Here is a 17203-nt window from a genome sequence, read left to right on the forward strand (position 1 = left end):
GCACAATAGGCAGTGTGCCAGCTGCAGCCGGGACCCTGTGAGCGCGCCCTGTCCCCTTGCAGCTCCGCTCCCTCCGTTCTGCGCTGCCCCACCGAGGCACCAGGCTCCAGGCGCCCTCCAAGCCAGGATCCCGGGCCTTGCCCGCCCGCACGGCGCCGCCGGGAAGAGCCCGCACTAATGAGGTCCACCAAGAGTAGTTCCTGTGGCAAGGCTGCCCTTGGGACTTCCGGGTATCAGGCTCAGTTTTCAGTTCTTCTTTCAAGGTCACTTCCTTGAAAGTTTCACGTGTGAAGCTGTTGAGAAAGCCTGATAGACGTCAAGAGAAGAAGGGGCAGCAAGATTTTAAAAAAGAAATAATTTTTCAAAATCCCAAAACATCTGAAAAATACTTCAAGCAAAGAAAAAGAAAGATAATTTTTTAAAAAAAATCTCAAGTAATTGAGATGGAAACACTGAAGACATTAAGAGGTGTCCCTCCACCCCCATACTTGACCCATTACCTTCTAACAACAGTGAGAGAGACTTGGGTGAAAGATGGGAGCCTTGGGCTTCCAGCAATCGAGGTAACTGCCCAGTCCAGGGGAATGAAAAGGGCATGTCACCAATGAGAACTGCAGTGGCTTCTTACCATAAACCACATATTTCCTCTTGAATGTACAGCCAAGTAAGTGTGAAAACTGTCCTGTTAATCACTTCCCCATATTACCGATGAATCTTCAAACATGGATTTCACTTTGCTCCCATCACATGGGAAATCGAAGCCCAGAGAGGTCAGGTTAGGGTCATTTACCCAAGGTAACACAGCCTCTAGCGCCAAGGCCTGGATCCACACAGGGCCCCTGTTTCTCAACCCATCATTCTTCCTGCAAGTAAATAATTCAATAGAACCATAAATACGTACATGAAATAAGGAAGGAAACAGGGGAAACACTGGCTGAGATAGGAGTCCAACCCAATACTCTAAAGAGATTCGAACCTCGATGTAGATGCCCAACTGGGTAAACAGCCTCCGTGAGCGCAAAGGCCATGCAAGCCTCAGCGGAAGAAGGAATAAGAAATCAAACAAGGTCTCCGTGCTCTGAAATTTCATTCTTTAGTAGAGAAGTAGTATTTGCACGTACAGGTAGCAGAGGTAGCAAGGAGGGGAAAGAACAGGAAGTACCCTTTACTGGGAGAAAGGTTGCTCAGAGTGATGGTTGGTGCCTATGAAGCAGAGGCCAAAAGCGATCAAGACCATTGGCTGAGAATCCCGGTGCTACGGCCTCCTCCCCGTGTTGCCTTGGGTGCATCATTTAACCTCTCTGTTCCTTAGTATCATAAGCAATAGAGTTATTATAAATTGTAAAATAAATAGCATATACAAAGTGCATAAAACAGTGCGTACTCTGTTTTAACCGTCTTAAATTTTGAATTCTGCTACTTCTTCCAAGCCCTGGTACACGCCTTTTGCATTTATAGGCTTGTTAAGTGTTTATGACAGTGCCATGAGGTATAAGAACGTGTCCTTATTCTACAGGTGAGGAAACTGAGGCATTCAGAGTTTCTGCAACCCACCCAAATTCACTCACCTAGTAAATAAGAACGAAGCTCTAGACCCTGGTCAGTCTACTCAGGTTTATTCTTTCCATAACTGCTCAATGTTGCCAGCCTGAACTTATACCAGGAGTGCACATTTAACCCTGACTCAGCCAGGGGTTTTTAAACATGATTTCAACATTTTCCCTGTGCTAGTCATTGGCTAAGTATTGGGAATGCAGAGAAAGATCCACGTTCCAAAAAGAACGCCCTGTCATATCCCTGTGGCAACTGAAGTTTGTTTGCTTGTTTTTTTTAAGTATTCCAGTGCTAGCTCCCACAGCTCTCCAATGCAAGCCTTTACTTCAAACAGACTCTCGTCTCAAGCTTAGTTCTCTCCCCACTAGCCCACTCTGTCTACAATATAAGATTGAAAATTTTGAAACTCAAGGTATCAGTAAAGCATGACCCAAAGAAAGGGCAGTTAACTATCACAAGAAGATGTAATAAACCTCTCATCCAATACAAAGATTGTCTTACAACATCCCCATGGTTTCTGGAAACTTCTAGAGACAAGAGAATAACTACCTTTGGAGGCGATCCCTTTCTATAGGCAAACAGTTCCAAGTCCCAAGGATGTTCTAGTGTGAAGCTGTAAATTCCACCTACAATTCTAGTCAATCCGTTGGAATGAATATACCAAATTAGTGTGATTGCTCTTACCCTGGCTATTTTTTAAGGTGCACCTGTCCCTTCCTCACCTTAATTTTTTATTCTTTGAAATTGGCCTCTCCAATATACTAGGTCCTTCCTCAGGGTACATGATTTTCAGGCATATCAACATCTCCAATCACTCTCCTGAACAGGGTCTACAACTTGTCACCATCCACCCCAAAGGGGCAAAATTCTGGTTCCACGAGAGCTTTGTAACTAAACTTCTATTTGGCGTTTTACTTTTCTCCGTGCTGTCTGAGTTTGCATTAGCTTTCCTCCACCTTGGGAGGGGAGGCTTTGGTGCCAGCAGCAATATTGTTAGTTCATCTGCATCTCTGCTGGGGACAGGAGGAGCAGGTAATTAATTGTTTCTCTTCTGGGCTCGGCAGCAGGTCTTCTCTGGAAAAGTTGAGCATCCCTCGTCCAGCAATGGTTTCTGCAATTAAAGCTATCCGCAGCCAGGAGTTTGATTAATGGCTGGGAGGTTTCTCCTTTGCTGACAAATGAAAAAAAAAGAAAAGAGAGAGAGAGAGAGAAATCAGATAGGGGGAAGTTGAGTGCATTTGCTCAGCACAGGGCCTGGCTAATGTTCTTTCCAAAGAACAAGCTGCAGCAGGTTCCTAGGGATGCAGGGGGTAGGGTGGTAGCAGGGGGAATCCCTTAAAAGTTTGCAAAGTAATGGATCCAAAAACAGATGTGCCCGTTCCTTGGGAGCAGAGCAGAAAGGGCTGTGATCGGCAGTCTCTGGAGCCAGCGAGGATTCCTACTCACATGGCACAGATGGGAAACTGGGACTCGGAGAAGGGCACTGAGTTTTCCCAAGGTCACACAACCTGCCAACAAATCAAGGCCAGCTGTTGCTGAGCTATACATTTCCCAAAGTCATTGAGTCCTTTTGTTCCAGCTGCAAAGGAGGGCTGAGACAGCTAGGTCTGATGATGACAATTAAAGAGACTCAAGCCTAGAAATCTGCATCCCACCAGTCCAGTCCTGCACTGCAGCCCCCCATGGCAGTGGATGTGTTCAGCTACATAGAACAAGATCTGCAAGAGAGAATTTGGCCACTTTGTAAATTCCACTCACTGTTCCTAGTTTTTCTCTCTAGGACTGTCCTAAGTAATTAAAATCTCCTGTTTCTTTGGGGATTAGAAAACAATGACCCCGTCCTAGGCAGGCACTTCTCTCCTTATTGAGCCTCCCACACTCCCAGACCTCTTCTGAAAGGACCTGGAGGGGATGGGTTGGGGGGCTTGAGAACAGCAGGCTAGTGAGGGAAGTCTATGGGCCATGGGGCTAAACTGTCAGCCCCGAGGTAGGCCAGCGAAGACAAGTAGGAAGCACAGATGGAAAGGGTGGATGGAGGCTTTCTGGAATGCTAAGGACTCTTTCAGGGGTGCAGCAAGGGTCAGGAGGCAGTGCATGTGGACATGGCCTTACATGTCAAGGCAAAGAGCAAATCAGAGACTAGGGCATTCAAGAGATACCAGGGGAACCAGAGTGTATAAGGCCATTCCCTGCGAATGCTCGTGGATACTGTATCATTGCAGTGAGATGGCTCTTGAAAGTCCCTGGGCCTTGTTCCCAAAGGTGTGCTTCTAATAGATTTAATGGTCCCACCCTCTGAGAGTAGGGTGTGATACAACCTGGTAGACCAGAGACTCTCCGAGGTCAGAGGGCTAGTGTGTCTAGGAGAAGAAAGCCACATTGTGTCTCCAAGAGCAACACAGACCCTGGATGTCATTGTCGACTGTTCTTCTGAGTGACATGACCTTAAAGAACTCAGTTACTGAGCCCTTTTTTCCCTCAGCTCTAAAGTGGGTTTTAGTAATGATTAAATAGAATAAAATATTTACAGTACTTAATATGGGACTTGACACAATTAATGGTAAAAATCACAATAGTATTTACTGCTACATATAACAATAGTGATAAACTAAAACTGGTAGGCATAGTAAAATCCCCTGGGGTGGAATGCATTGTTTGTGGCACGCATTAAATAAGAAATGGCGAACTGAGATCTATGGGAGCAATTCAGCTCACCACCTGGTTTTGCAGACCCTGGGAACCATGATTGGTTTTTAGACATTTTAATGGTGGGAGGAAAAGCTTGAAAGAAAAATACCATTCCCTGACCTATAAAAAGCATTCAAAATTTAGTTTTCAGTGTCCATAAATAAACTCATATTGGAATACACCTGTCCGTTCCTTTATGCTTTGTCAGTGTCTGCTTTTGAGCTGCAAAGGCAGCGTTGAATAGTTGTTACTGAGATTGCAACACTGTGGCCCACGAAGCCTGCAATACCTACTTTAGGTCCTTTACTGAGGAAGTTTGCTTTCTCGGCCTCTGGATTAGATTCCCCTGCTGTGCCTCTTGCCTGCCATCTCTTTTAAGCTCAGTGCAGCCCTGCCCTCCTGGCTACACGGGCTGGGCACAGGGCAGTTTTGCAAGCTCTGGAGGGATGTGGTGACCCCCAGGTACAGCGTTTACATCCTTTTTCACAGGAATGGCAACAATTCTTCGTGGGAATGTGGGCTGATAGACCTAGGTCTTCAATTAGCTACAGGGAGTTGAAATAACTATTTTCCCCAGAATGTGTTGCCCCGCCCCCCACCCCAAGCAAACGCTTGTGCTCCTCTCAAGGTCCTAACAATTCAAGTCATTAATGGAAAGGAATCTCACCCATTTTATTGCTATAGTTACCGAGATTGCAAGTTTAGATGCTGTATTAGCAGTAAGCGCACGGTAATAATGGAAGTCAGGGAGGAGGGAACAAAAAAGATTCTGGCTCCAGTTTCTCCCTACAGCATCCTTCAGGGCAAATATACCAGAGACACTTTGCATGAAATTGCAAAGTTGGCGGTTTTCTTTTTTAAAAAATAATCCAAATAATTGCTTTAACATCTCCTGTCTTCCCCTGACTGGTTAGCCCACACGCAGCTCACCTCATCCTGAAACAATGAAAAGGAGGTTAAAAGAAAAATAAGTGGTCAGGGTTACCATGGAAACCAACATAGAAGGCAAGTGAAAGTCAATTTCAGGTTTAAATGCATATGAAGCAGATGTATGTGTGTGGACACATTTGCATATAGATATCCATCTCCCCTCCTCTCTGCTACCCATAATGTGTTCTGTTCTTCCTCCCAGGCCCACTTCAGGACCCCCCACCTCCAGGGAAATGGTCCTGACAATTTCAAGCCCCGCTAATCTCTCTCTTCTTGGAACCACATCTGAACTGCAGTCTGTACACAAGACTTGACCTCTACATATATACTGCCCTGGTAAGAAATCATAAGAACATTTGAGGTCATTAAATATATATATATATATATATATATATATATATATAGTCCAGTAGAAGTAATACCATTCAGTGTGGTTGGTAGGGTACATGAATCTTGCATGAGATGAACAGCAATTTGAACATTTCACGTAAAATGTCACGTGGTGCGCTTCAGTGTGATATTGTTTTGTTACAGAAACACAATAATAGATTTTGTAGTAGTAGATTTTTGGGGTGATAAAAAAGAGGTGTTGTTTGTGCTGAGCCCTGTATATATAATGAGTTGATTAATATTAGAATGAATAATTAACCACGCAAGACCTAGGTCAAAGCACCCATTTTCATATGCCGAGAACAGTTGCTAGTTATTATTATTGTTGTTGTTACCAATCTTTAAATGCACAATGACATTTCCCTGTTGATTTCAAGGGGAAACTTGAATATATGAGAAAGGTGCAAAAAGGCCAGACAAAAGAGGTTGGGGTGGGAGAATCCTTAGTGTACGAAAAACAGGTAAAGGACTCTGGAACTTGGACACAGAAAAGATGCTCAAAAGAGGTGTTTCACTGAGTTCAGTTCTCAGAAGCGAGACTTGGGACAGTACATATTCTGTGGGACTTCAGAGTGCAGGCACAGGGGCAACAAGTGAAAGGTATGGGCCAGAATTTGTGTTTCTCAAGGAAGGACTTACAGAGCTTTAAAGGTGTTCAACATTAGAAAAGGTTATCCTGTGACGTAGTGAGTTCCCCAGCACAGGAGGCATTCAAGTGGACATGGACTGTATACATGATGACATTGAGGAATAATGTATTAAATACAGGAAAAGTGCCACGTATTTAATAAATTATAAAAAGGAAAGTAGAATCTGGAAAGATAGAGGTAGTGGTGGTAAACAGTGATGAGAAATGTGCAGAACTGGGTGGAAAAAGCTAAAAATGCAGCTCACAGATTGAGCACAAAGAACTGTATTTTGGGTTAACAATACTGTTGCAGGAATAAGGACCCATGGAAGAGTTTGAGTAGAAAGTGACATGATCATTGATATGCTTAGAGAAGATTGCTCTATTGGCTGTGAACAAGAAGGGTGGCCAGGACGTGCCCCAAGAATGTTACACAGCAGTACAATAATCCAGGAGGCCTGGATTAAGGCAGGGGATTAGGGAGATTATCAGGAGTAGTAGAGGCTTATATCAAAGCAAAAGAGACAGGCGGTACCAGCCAGTTCTCTTACACTGGCCCCACTCGCCGTCTGCCACTCCCTTGTTTTCCATCCTGCAAAATAAACCAGCCTCCCTTGTTTGCAAGAGCCGGCTCGGACTGTCATCTGGGTTGCAAAGGTTGCAGTCACCTTGAGTGGATTCCCCACGCAGCTCAGTGAGGAGCAGAGCCTCCCCTCCGCTGTTCTGTCAGCTCCACTTTGCATCAAAACTGCTTCATATGTCACCAAGTTATTAAAGCTGCGGATTGCAGTGCTGCGTCAGGAGATGCTGTGCTCAAAGTGGGTCAGCAAGAGCTGTCTCTTCAGCGAGACCCGGGCTCCTGTTGTCCCCACATGCCAGCCCTGGTTGCAGTGACTCGTTGGCCACATCTCCCTAGTCGGCTTGGAGACGAGGTCATGATAACTGCCTGGTTTGTCCCTTCTATTCAGCAGCTCCAGGGCTGAATAATTCCAGACACTGTCATTGTTCGTGCTCATGGGATGGCAAGATCTTGCTCTTTCAAGTCTCTTTTGAATCATTTCTTTTCATGACTGAACAGCTACAGGAAGTGAAGAATCAGCTCTGTGAAACCCAAACATGCAGTTTTCCCCTCTGCTGCTCCAGGCAGCCCAGGGACAAAAGGGGACCAGAGGGGCACAAACAGATATGCCTCCAGGAAGAGACACATGAACACTCCACTGTGGAAGGAATGGTCATACAGCGGGGGAGACACAGGTTTTTAGGGCATCACAGGAGAATGCTGTCAGAGCCAAACAGGTCTTTACAGCTCCTCCTCCCATCTGCCCAACCCATTTTACAAGATAAGGCAATCGAGGCCCAGACAAGGGAGGTGAACTGACTACAATCACACAGCTAATTTGTACTAGAGTCAGAACGAGGGGATGGTCTTAGGGTTCATAATTCCCAGCTTCCACTTTTGAATGTTACACTTGATTTATACTAATTTCCTCCGAATGAAGCTTATGTTGCTTGCTGGGGGGAAAAAAACAAACAACCCAGCCATGAATGCCCTTCTGTGCGAGTGTTAGAAAGCAACTCCTATCTTGCGGTTTTCTGAAATGTGGAAACTGGTGCTCAGGGAATGTACACCCAACAGCTATAAGGAGTGGAGTCACAGAACTGAATTCTAAGCCCTTGACTTTTGTTTCAAGACTCTCTTCCAAGCCATCATTTTTCATTATTCTTGATATGTCACACGGTGTCCCCATCGTACTTTGTATTCAATAAATGCTTATTAAATGAATAGTTGAGCCATTCTATTCCATAGATTAAATCATGCTCCCAGAAGGACACAGCCCACTTGGTAAATGACTGATACATAATAATCAGAAAAATGTTGGTATTATTCACAAAAGTGTCAGCAAAGCATGGTGGATGGAGAGGTATTGCAATTCGAGTTCACTTTTGTTTAAAAAAATACCATTATATTTTTACTTTTTTTTCCTCTCTGTCATTTTCATAACTATGCAAAAATAAGTGCAAGGAAATAGAATGAAACATTATAAGTTGTCAAAACTCCAAATTGCCTGGGAATTACTACTAGAGAGAGCCAAATTTACCAGATTACTCTACTGACTTGCTTGTCTTTCTGCCCTGTTTGCTCTGGTCTGGGGCCATTTAACCCTGTACTGACACCTCAGCCTACCGCACACTTGGGAACAAGCTCTGAGCCTGGCCTATAGAAATGTGAAAAGTCCAACTCAGCACCTCAGGGCCTCAGCAGCCAGTCAGTCAGCCTGCTGGGCCAAGTTGGACCTGGTCCTACATGCCGAAGTTAAAGCCTGGATGGCCCAGGCGTAAGCCCCTGCCTATTGCCTGATTATGGACACTGGGTCTTTGTATTCATTCATTCATTCATTCATTCATTCATCACAAACTTAACGTGAACACCTGCCATCTGTCTTCATTCTTCAAGTTATTAATAATTATAGAGAGAATACCTACTATTTGCTAGGCATTGTGTCTGGTGCTGAAAAAAAGATTAAAAAAAAAGACAGTTCTCTAGCAGCTCACAGTCTGAACCAATGTGTAAGAAGTATATTTACCTGAAAGTAAATTGACAACTACAAAATAAGGTGATTAGACCTACAAAGAAACTATGGACAAAGTCCTCTGAGAACAGAGAGTGAGGGGGTAACTGATTCTGTTCAGAATCAAAAGATGCAAAACAAAAGAGTCATGGACGACACATTCCAAGTGGAGGGAACAGCAGGAGAAAAGTCAGACATGCGTGAGAGGCCCTGTCACTTCTGAGACAGGTAGAAGTGTCCCCATAATGTTGACTCTCGGTACTGAGTGTGTATAATGGCATAGGCAATGAGTTAAGTAGTTTGCACACATGATCTTATTGAGTCATCCCTTCCATTCTGAGATTATGTGTTTCATAAATAAAGAAGGGCTTGCCATGGTGAGGAAGTTGGTGACTTAAGATGCATAGCTAGCAAGATGAACCAGTAACTGCACATCCATCTGTCAATCTCCAAAGCCTCATTCTTAGACCCTATACTGTGCAGCTCCCCCACTTTGTTGATGGGAGAGTGGAGCCTAGAGAGGTGAATTCCTTTGCTGAGGATGACATGGATGACGTGGTGGCACGTGGAATCTGAAACTAGGTCCGGGTCCGTGTTCTTTCCACCACCTAACCTGTCACTCTGTGCGAGATTTATTAAAGAGCTTTCAGTGTAGAGACAGGCGCATCCTCTCCATCCAAGTTAGGGACAAGAATCCAGCCTCTCAGCCCCTAAAGTCGGTGTTGCACTTATGGTGCATAACACTTGTATCAATGCAAATTGCTCTGAGTCCTTTGCAACATGAAAGAAAAAAAAGTACCCAGCTAGAAGAGTTTCAGGGGAAAATGAATGACAAAGACAAATAATGGGCGGATGGAAGAAGGATTTGGAGGTCCTCTGGGAAGAAATGGGAATGATAAAGGCAAAGGATGTGAGGTTGAGGCAGAGAAAGCACTTGGGAGTTGGGGAAAGGGTGGGCAGGAGCAAAGGATGTACGAGATGTAAGAAATAAAGAGGACAGTGAAGGCTGCTCTTGCGTAGGAAAGCAAACAGCACACATCAGTAAAAATGGCTTGGTCTGAAATCCACAGAGGAGGAATGGGGAGGGGAATTGTGAGAAATTAATGGAGGAAAAAGAAAAGAGTTGAGACTAAGAGTCCCGCTGGTGATGCAACGCACATCCCACTAGGAGGAGAAATGCATGACTGAGGAAGTTACTGCCTGAGAAACAATGTATTAACGCAAAGGGGAAAAGCTAAGAGGCTTAGAAAAGAAGCTCTGAAGGATGAAAATAGAATTGCAGATACACAGAAATCACAACTTAAGGTAAAGGGCATATAACACAAATAGGAAACAAAGTGGGTAGACTCTGAGTGACAAACAAGCGGAGATCATTTGAGCGTAGGAAAGAAAGCAATGTAGATTAGATTGAGAAAATATAAATAATTCATGAAAAGAGCAAAGGTCAGTAGCTAACGTTTATTGATCACCTGTAATGTGCTCAGTATTTTACATATGGTCTGTTATTTAATTCTCTTAACAGCCTTACCTTGTCAGCATATTTAGCTATATAGTCCAGATCTGGTAGAAATTGTGTCTTGACTGAGCTCACACCTCTAGTGGTGCTAGAGTTGGGACTACAATTGAGATGTCTCTCTGTCTGGATGCACTGCTTTTCCCTTATTTCAGCCGGCTTCCATCAGGATTGGTGGGTGATGCACTGGTCACCAGGGCAGAGCCACACAAGTTTGGAAATTCTACTTAATGTACACTTTTCTGTTAAAATACAACCAATGGACAGACATTTCTCTAAGAAGGACATACAGAGGGCCCAGAGACACATGAAAAGATGCTCAGCATCACTAGCCATCAGAGAGATGCAGATTAACACCACAATGAGACACCACTTCACACCAATGAGAATGGCCATCATAAACAAATCAACAAACAAGAAGAGCTGGCAAGGTTGTGGAGAAAAGGGAACCCTAGTGCACTGTTGGTGGGAATGCAGCCTGGTACAGCCACTGTGGAAAACAGTATGGAATTTCCTTGGAAAATTAAAACTGTAACTGCCTTTTGACCCAGCAATTCCACTGCTGGGACTATACTATAAGAACACTCAAACACCAGTTCAGAAGAACCTATGCACCCCAATGTTTATAGCAGCACAATTTAAAATAGCCAAGTGCTGGAAGCAACCCAAGTGCTCATCAGTAAATGAGTGGATCAAAAAACTGTGGTAAATTTACATGATGGAATACTACACAGCAGAAAGAAAGAAGGAGCTCCTACCCTTCATGACAGCATGGATAGAACTGGAGAGCATTATGCTAAGTGAAATAAGCCAGGTGGTAAAAAACAAATACTGTATGATTTCACCTCTGAGTGGAACCTAATCAACAAAATAAACAAGTAAGCAAAATATAACCAGAGACACAGTAACTAAAGAAGAGGGAGGAGGGGATAATGGGGGTCAAAGGTGGAAGGTCAAGTAAAGGAGCAAGTATAAAGGACCCATGGACAAAGCCAAAGGGGGTAGGATTGAGGGCGGGAGGTAGGAGTGGCTGGGGTGGGGGGAAGTGAGGGGGGAAATAGAGACAACTGTACTTGAACAACAGTAAAAAGAAGTAAATAAATTTTTTTAAATAATAATAAAACGCAGCCAATGGAAATGTTAGATAATATAAACTGTCTTCATAGTCCCTGGAACACAAAGATCTCTCCATAAATGTCAGGTTTTACAATTTTACTTAGACATCAACTGGACCCGGGAAATCAATGTGATTTTTGTGTGAGCAGGAAAGACATTTTAAAATTTAGAGGGGAAAAAACTGTTATGACTTCTGAGCTTTGGCAACTGAGAGCTGATCATAAGCATCTCTTCACAACTGCATGTTTAGCGACACCACGCTGGTGTCTGGAAACTAGCCACAGTGGATGTCTTTACGCCACACAAATCGGCAAGCCTTGGCCCAGCTTTCCACTCCCCTCCCGCTGCCGCTGGGGGGCTGGTCGCTAAACACGCACCAGCACGCACCAGCCAGGAATGTTCCTCATCTAGGTGGGAAGAAGCATGGTTGCCATTTATAAGAAAAGAACAAACATAAGGTTTTTTTCATAAATTTTCCTTTCCCCCAAAGAGACAAACAAAAGCATACTTGTGGAGACAAGATGATTTTCTTCAAACAGTGTAACAGATTTATTTGGAAGATTTTTAAGTATGAAGCTAGATGTTTAAAACTGGAATTGGACAACAGATATTCAGACACATGTTAAAATTCTGAAGCACAATAGTGATATTTAAGAGAGTAGCTTCTAGAATAAATGCCTCGGGATTTAAACTTTGGCTTTGCCAGTTACTAGCTGTGGGATCTTAGGCCAGTTGATTAACTTCTCGGTTGCAATTTCCTATAAAACGAGGGTAACAATATTCCTCCGAGGAAGTCAGCAGGACTCTGTGAAGTGATGTAGGTCAAGCGAGTCCCACAATGCTGGGGACACGGAGATCACTAGCTACGTGCTGGCTTCCAGGACCATACTGAGCCAGAGACAGGGCCTGGAAAATTGGTACGACTCACATGCAGGTGAGAATAGAAATGATGGATGGCAACAGTGCTCCTTTCCTGATCATTTTAGGTAATAGCTGAAATTATTCTCTCAGATGCTGGAATATTTGACCACAAGGTGTAGGAGATGCTTCAACTTCTCTCAGAGTAGAAGACTGAAAATGAATTAAGAAGTTTTCCGTTTTCTCCCCATGGGATAAGGCAGATGGTCTCTGTTAGTGCTTCTTAAATCTGCTTGATTATCAAAATTGCCCAGGGAGATTTAAATATATATTCCCTGTCCCTAACTCAGAAAAGTGTCACTAAGTCCTTAGAGACTGGAGTTCATACACCTCTCTTCTTTCCAAGGCACCTTCTCCTCAGGATGTTTGCAACCAGCCAGGATTGGTGACTGTTGAACTACGTCTTAGCTCTGTGTCTATAAGTCAAAGCTAAGTTCATTTTGTATCCAGTTGCAGGCCTGGCCACACCTTTGGAAGTTTGTCTCGTACCAACCCCAGCACTGGCACTTAGGGCCTCTGACAATCAAGGCTGAGCATGGTCTCGGGCACACTGCTCACAGGGAAGTTCCTTCCAGCATGGATCAGATCAGGTTCCCACAAGAATGTTGTCTCATACTGAATCTATGTCCACCAATAGCATCCATCTGTCACCTTCATCTGATCTCTCAGAGTCAGGCAGAGTCTACATAAAGTGTTAGTAAGCACATAGCCTTGCATCTTGGATGTGCTTGGGAATATCTGGGGGAGCCTTATAAGCCAGGAATCTTACTGGAGTTCAATATTGACAGTCAGTGAGAACTGCTGTGGTCAGAGAAGTCTTCCCAAAAGAAATGGAGTTTCAGCCTGGCTGGCATAGCTCAGTGGATTGAGCGCGGGCCTGTGAACCAGAGTATCGAGGTTCGATTCCCAGTCAGGGCACATGCCTGGGTTGCAGGCCAGTTCCCAACAGGGGATGCATGAGAGGCAACCATACATTGATATTTCTCTCCCACTCTTTCTCCTTCCCTTCCCTCTCTCGAAAAATAAATAAATAAAATATTTTAAAAAAAAAAGAAATGGAGTTTCAGCTGGCTCTTGAAAAGAAGAAGGGTTTTGAGGAGCTAGAAATTGGGTATTAGGGAACCCTAAAACTCCTTATTCTAGGAAGGGACAAGATCAGAAATGAGTTTTCGTTTGTCACTCATGGGACGGGGTGGTGGGTGGATTGCAGATGAGAATAATGGAGGCAAGAAATCTCTCCTGCAAGAGCTTTGCATGCAGGGAGAAACCCATGGCACGGGAAAGTGGGAGAATTTGAAGGCCGTGAGAGCCGTGGGGGCATTTCTAGAGACCCTAGTATATGCCCCATTTACCTCAATTACCTAACCACCCCCACCCCAACCTGAAAAGGTAAGTATTCTTATCCTCACTTTACATGGGAACACATTGAAGATAAGAAAGATTCTATGACTATTTCAATGCCTTGGACTTAGGAAGTAGTACAAATCAGGATTCGGACCAAAGTTGGCCTATCTTTAAATCTCCGGAGTCTTGAAGCATCTGATTAAACCCCAGAAACACAAAGCAAAATGTGGCAAAGCAGTCATTTGCAGAGGAAGTGAAGAGAATGGTTGGATAAAGAAGAGGAAGGGGTTAGAAAAAAGAGAAACATACACACACGCAAAGAGAATATGTAGATAAAGAAGAGGAAGAGGTTGGAAAAAAGAGAAAGAAACACACACGCACGCACACACCCACACACTCACACACACACACACGAGAGCCCACCAGTACTTATTACAATCTAAGCAGGCCTGTTCCACTGTCCTCTGGCTAATATATCCTAGAGTAGCCTTAGAGGATCTAAGAGAGAATGACTCGTCACCTTTTGGGAAGTGAACAATAGCATGGGAATTACAGATAATACCACTCTCCTCTTCAAACCCTCCAAGCGACTACTATATATATAGGTTTTTATTTTTTTTCAGAAAAGGGTTTTTTTTTTCCTTTTATAAGCACTGGCCTAGATTGTCTCTTTTCCCTCTCTGTTTGGCCAAACACAACTGGAGACATGATGAACATGAACCTTTGCTAGGGGATGAAAAATAATAAAAAACAAAGCCATGCATATTTACATTCGGACGGGTTTCCTGTCTCTTCCACTTGGGGCCTTTGCTCAGATTAAATTACCATCTGCCTGTTGTCAGCCACAGTTCTCTAAGTATGTAGTACCTGAGCTGTTAAGATGAATGAGTGGAGCCCACGTGGTTGGGTCAGTCCACAAGAGACATCGCAGTTGCTACCCTCTCTAGATGAACAGATTATCTTTTGGTCCTGAAGGTCCTACTCCATGCTTTTTGGGGTGGAGCTATAATGAGCCAAGTTTTCTAAGGTTCCTTGATCTCTTAGGTTCTTCTGAGACAAGATCAGGAATCTCTTTGACAGCCATCGAAGCAGTTGAGAGTATGGCCTCCGTGTTCTACTTCCTGTTCTTTGACTCCAGTATTTCTCTCTTTGGTCCATCCACCACACTGTCCCCTGAGTAACAGAGCCAAAGCTCATATCTGACCTCATCCCTGATCTCATCCCCGATCTCATATCAGTAAAAAGCTTTACCATTTCCCAAAACCTTAAGAAATTTCAAAGTCCTTCAGGATCTGGTCCTCTGTTGCCTTTCACCATTTTCTCTGCTTTATCTCATTATATTTTTATCATTGAAAATAATTATAATAATAGGTATCACTTACCGAGGGCTTACTATGTGAGAGTGTGCTTATTACATCCTGTTCCATTTATTTTATCCCATTGTAATTCTCTTAGGCAAGTATCTGCATAATGATCATTTAACCAGGCACAGTGATAAAAGTTAAGAATAGAGAAGTTAAGCAACTTGCCTGGTCACACAGCTTCTGAGTAGTAGATGTAGCATTTAGGTCTGTCACCAAACTCCACGCAATTAGTCAGAGATCTTTATCTCCTATGTATCATACCCACAAGATCACATGTCTCTCTTTCAGCTAAATAATTAACTCTGACAGATTAAAAATGGTGAATTTTCTCCCCCCTGGCCAGATGGCTCAGTTGTATGGAATGTCATCCCATACAGTAAAAGGTTGCAATCTGACCCCGGTCAGGGCACATACCTCATACCTAGGTTGTGGGATTGATCCCCAGTCAGGGCACTTATGGGAGGCAACCAATTGCTGTTTCACTGTTACATCTCTCCCCCAGCCCTTTCTCTCTCCCTAAAAATCAATAAATAGTCAGTTGAGGATTTTTTTTAAGAAAGAAAGAACAGTGCTCCGCCCCCCCCCCAACATTGTTTTCAACCCTAGCAGGAACAAAAACATGGCAGGCACTCAGGAAATGTTTTCCAAGTAGTATTATATTATAGTCTATCTCCTAGTGGTAGGTAGAGACATGATGAGAGCTAGGGTCTAGCTCCAGACCAGTTCAAATCATGCTCTGTGCCCAGGTTTGTAATGAACTAGGGCTGAGTTGTCAGCTGCTCTGTCCTTTCCTTTCCTACCTACAAAATGGGGTTTGCGTAAGAAGTAAATGTATTAATCACATCTATTAGTTTGAAAGCCCTATCAGTTGGCTACCTGATGACCCAGAACACTTTGCATACGCTTTAGGAATGTACCCATCACACTGCTCTCCTCTGTTGACGCTGCTAGACCTTGACACTCCTGAGTGTGGAGGCCATGCTTTGTTAAGGTTTTTATATCACTCCCCCCGTCAGGGCCTGGCAAGGTTTTTAGATGAGTACTCGCAGGATTCTGGAATTATGTCTATTTTACCAATTAGACTGTACAAGACAAAAGGCTAGCAGATGGGGATTCTCAGTTACCCCCTCCAGCTTTCCAGGCCTGTCAGAACAGCATTCTACTTCTTCCTGGTGCCCCACTCGGCATTTGCTCAGCAGCTAGTTACTGAAGCTGACCGTGCAGAAACCATGTGCCAGGCATTATGCTGAGTGTGTTACACGCCTCACCCCATTTCGTGTAAACACATTCCATCACATCCATGGCATTAGAGAGAAACTGGTGAACAACACAGATGAACTACACTCCCATGGAACCGCATTCCCACAGATGAACACAGAGGAAGGAATTCTATGTCTTTTCATTAAGCATTTCCTACCTCCCAGAAGCTCAGTCAGTGCCTGTGGAGGGTCAAATAGCCAAGCCAAGAAAAAAAAGCCTCTACAGGGGGCTCCTCCCAGAACGGTGCCCCTTCCCCAGAACACAGGCTTTCTGCTGCAGCCTGACCCGGAGCTCCTGATGAGTCAAGGGCAGAATCTGGCTCTAACTGCCCTCCTGGATAAGCCTTTATTTCCCAGCCAAACACCTATGAAGCAACAACTCTCAATGCTTCTTCCATATCACACATAAAAATGATGAACCAACTCTCACGCATACTTGGCTGATTTGGGCTACATTTAAATATTTCTATCTGTCTGTCAACAGAGCTGACAAACTGTCAAACAGTAAAATGAAACCCTTGGGGGAGTAATGAGTCCTATTGTTGGAGTCTTGAGCATAATCTGAACAGTCATGTATAAAAGATATTTGAGGGCAAACTGTGGGAGCCCAGCCTTTGGGATCAAACACGCATGGGTTCCAGCCTTGCATCTATCTCATTAACTGAAAATTACTAGCAAAGCAATTTGAAAGAATCAGTTCAATCTCCCTCAGCATCAGTTTCCTTCTCTGCCAGTGATGATGATGACCTCTACCTCCCACGGTTTTGGGGTGCATTAAACGGGGTGACTGGTGCATGTAAAACACCCAGCATAGTGCACCTGGTAACTGCTCAAAGACTTCTTTGTTTAGTATCAATGGAATTAATATTTTTCATTAGTATAGGTTTTATTCTTATTGTCTTATTGTAATAGAAGGAAGTCCTACATTG

General features: G+C 43.9%; 1 pseudogene; it reads right to left on the reverse strand.

The window, feature by feature from the left end:
* Positions 1 to 1028, reverse strand: part of LOC119056323 (germ cell-less protein-like 1) — a 40987-nt pseudogene extending 39959 nt beyond the window's left edge.
* Positions 1029 to 17203: the final 16175 nt, after the last annotated feature.

This window comes from Artibeus jamaicensis, unplaced genomic scaffold (genome assembly GCF_021234435.1).
Source record: "Artibeus jamaicensis isolate MK-2021 breed Jamaican fruit bat unplaced genomic scaffold, CSHL_Jam_final scaffold_1964, whole genome shotgun sequence".
NCBI lineage: Eukaryota > Metazoa > Chordata > Mammalia > Chiroptera > Phyllostomidae > Artibeus > Artibeus jamaicensis.